The following is a 4,031-nucleotide window of genomic DNA, read 5'->3' as shown; positions in this document are numbered from 1 at the left end:
ATACCTAGGGTTGAACTAGTATCAATCTAAGATAGGCCTTGCAACTACTCACCAAAATCATGGAGACCCTTAGCTATGATCTGGACATGTCCAACTTGTATGCCCAAGTCATCTATAGAGTGTTGTGATTCTGGTGCCGAATGCTATGAGCTAGACATAGGTGTATCATCTGTCACTGGTGTGGTGGCCTGTGTCTATGGAACTATGTTGGGGCTCTGATGATGTCTAACAACATCCATCACTGAGTGAACTGGAATCCCCTATGTATCAGAAATATAACTAATAATGTGCAACATATCCTCCAAAAAATACAATGCCAAATCCTATGTCTAATGTCCTGAAAGACCACAAACATCACCAAATAGTGGTAGCCCAACTCTATATGCATCATTAGAGGTGCTAGAAGTGCTACTAGATGCCTCTAAATATGGTTGACTAGGTGGATGAGGACGTTCACTATGAATATAATGAACAATAGAATTAGATCTTATACTAGTGGTTGTAGATGCAATGTGTCCAATAGTGTCGATTGCTCCCCTCTGGAAACCAATGACAACTCTATCTACAATATGCGCATGTGCTAGAGTCATGGGAGGCAATCTCTATCCAACAAGCTATCTGATATTTCAAGGTGGCAAATGATGTGCACTATGATACTGGTCACAATCTCTGATCCAACCATGCCCATGTCTATAATAATCAGGAATATCCAAGTAGTTGACATTGAGCCCCATGCAGAACTTAGCATACAACTACTGTGCAAAATAAAGAGGTATTTGATCATTATTAGGATAATGGCCATGTGTAGCTAAGAACCAAGGATAGATCATGTTAGCAATAATAGGATCTATGCATCGTGTCACTTGGTAGCCTCTCACCCTACCCAATGCTCTCATATCCTGGAAAGAGCTCTCTTTTGATGACGTCTTTGGGAGTCACCCTCTTGACATCATCAAAAGATGCATCTCCTGAATTCTCAGCCCTAAGCTCTATCAATATGGAAGCTAATATGTCAATAGTAAATGAATGGTGAGCTCTAAATATAGCTATTAGATCCTGTAAACTCCTATATACCATAGCACATATGTCTCTATAAAGACCGTCATTAGAGGATGATATAGACTATTGTAGTCTAGCAACCTCCTACTCTAAAAATGAAAATAAAGCATTGATATTGATGCATGGAGGTGGTGCAATAGGAGTTGCAAGTGTAGCCTGACTAGGAATAGGAGTTGCACTAGGAGCCATGGTAGGACCTAAACCACCTGGAGCTGCACCAAGAGTTGAAACATGAGTCGCATGATGAGCCCTACCTTAAGGTACACTATGAGCCCCACCATGAGCTGTAGCATGAGCCCCACCACAAGCATAATCAAGAGTTGCACAAGGAGCTAGAGCAAGAACTACATCATGTGCTGCAATATGAACTGCATCAACTTGTGCCACAGCAGGTGCCACAACAGGAGCCACAATAGGAACTACATTAAGTGTTGCACTAGGAGCCGCAACAAGCTGATCGTGTGAACCCATATATAGATGTAGAAATGTATCAAGAGCGAAATTGTCTACTGTAGACACAATTTTTTATTTTTAATTAAAAATTATATATGTAATTGAATGTACATAACACATGTGTCTAGATAATCTATAACATGTACATATATGATCTAATAAAATTTAAATATATATGATTGAATGCATATACATGTACACATACATGAGTACTTTAGAGTTAGAATAGATTTTCTATATATTTCATTTAAAAATAATTTATTCAAAATAAACTTTCAAACATGAAAATGTGTTAAATTAACTATATATATATATATATATATACTTATTATTAATTAAAAATTAGCTAAGTCTATTGTACACTTAACTTTTACATTATTATATATTATGAAAGTACATGTTATTTCTATAAGAAAAATATAGTTCAAAACTAGCTAATTTAACACATTTTTAATTAGTAATATGTAAATATAATAACTAAATAATATAAGTAAACTTAGATTTTCTATATTTCATTTAACAATAATTAAATATCAAAAATAAACTTTCAACCATACAATAAGAAAGTTCAATTATATATTTACTTATTATTAATTAAACATGTGTTAAATTAATCAGCTAGGTTTTATATATTTTCCTTAAATAGAAATAACACAATGTGATAATATATAATAATGTATTTTAATGTGTACATGTTGTTTTCAAATAAGTGAAAAATTAATATCATTTGATCAAAGATGTTGTAAATTATTATAATTTAGATTTATGAAATAAAAAATGCGTGTGCACTCAATTTTTTATTATACTAATTTTTTAACCATGTATCTCCAAATTTTCGTATAGATGTTCAAGTTTAGGTTATCTCGAGGAAAAAAATGTCAACTTTTGACACCTTTTTTAATCCCTTATTTTGAAGCTTTTATCCAAACTAGTTTTTAAATCATTTACAATCTAATTTCAATTGATCTTTTATCACGAGATATGTTGTCCAAGGTCTAATATGATGGCTTAATAATTTTTTTATTAATGTTTCTACTAAGGTTCAAACAACCTCTGGGCTTTTATGATTTTAGTCCTTATTATTGAAATTGAGCTTTTGTGAGGATTCAAATTAGGGTATGGTTATCATGAATGTTAGGGTTGGGTTAACTTAGGTTATGGTTATAGTTTAGATTATATTAAGGTTAAAATAGGGATATATTAGTTTAATTAATGTTATGATTTAAGGAAAATTAAGGTTAGAGTTAAGGTTAGCAAGTAGGATAAGGTGCAAATTAGAGGGAAAGTCTTTGATTTATAGTTAGGGTTGAAGATAACTTTAAAGTTGAGAGTTTGGTTATGGTTCTAGAGTTAATTTAGTGTTAGGATTTTATTATACTTTGGGGGGTATTAATAGAGTTCAATTAGGGTAATAAATTATTTATATTAAATTCTTAAAGGATAATGTTGAGGTTTAGGTTTCAAGTTGGGTTACATAGATCATTTAACACATGGGTCATACTTCATGTACACATGTAGATGTGTTTATGTATGGCATGTATCTCTTGAATGTAATATTATAATTTAGGATTCCTAGGTCAACTTGTTTTAATTTTATGTAAGTTCTAGGCCTTAATTAGGTTTTGAAATAGGGTTTTAGTGTACCTTGAGTTATAATTAGGCTCAATTTTAGGGTAAGATTTAGGATAGGTTATGACATGTTAGGGTTTATACAAGTATAATTTAGCATTATTTAGCCTCGGTTAATAAATTAAGGTCCACATATGGTTAAGAATTTAGGATAAGGGTTTAGCATACATGAAGTTTATGATTTGGTTAAGGATTGTGATTTAGGGTAAATTATCATTTATAATATAAATGTTTAGAAATTAAATTTTAAGATCTTGATGTTAGGGTTAGGGTTTAGATAATGGTTAGGTTTAGGGTTTGGTTAGGTTGGGAATTTTATAATGGTTAGGGTTGGGGTTTGGATAATTAAATTTTAGTTAAGGTTTAGGGTTAGAGTTAGGATTATGGTTAGGGCTATGATTTAGGATTGAGACCATGATTAGGGTTAGGATCATGTGGTCAGAGACCTTAGGAGTAAAAATTATAGTCTATCAATTAGGGTTAGTAAATTAGGCTTTATCATTTAGGATTTAGGGTTATACTTATGATTCTAGGGTTAGGGTACATTGGGTTTACATTTCTATTAGTATTATTTATAGGGTTAGAATATGAGTTGACATTGGTATTAGTATTATTTTTAGGGTTATGGTTTGTATATCAGGATTTAAATTTACAGATCTAGGATTATGATTAGGGCTTATAATTTACGATAAGGGTTGGGTCTTATCATCTAGTATAAGGATTTACCATAATTTACAATTAGGGTTAGAAATATACAACTTAGTACTTAAAATTAGTTTATATAGCTAGCTTTTAGAATTAGAGTTTAGCATTTAAATTTAACATTTTAGGTTCTTAGTGTAACTTGATTAGGGTGTAGTATAATTTAGGGTCATGGTTTAACATTTATG

This window comes from Cupressus sempervirens, chromosome 5 (genome assembly GCF_028749045.1).
Source record: "Cupressus sempervirens isolate cs-2001-9-10 chromosome 5, ASM2874904v1, whole genome shotgun sequence".
NCBI lineage: Eukaryota > Viridiplantae > Streptophyta > Pinopsida > Cupressales > Cupressaceae > Cupressus > Cupressus sempervirens.
The sequence above is the reverse complement of the archived record's forward strand: the minus strand, read 5'-3'. Positions refer to the sequence as shown.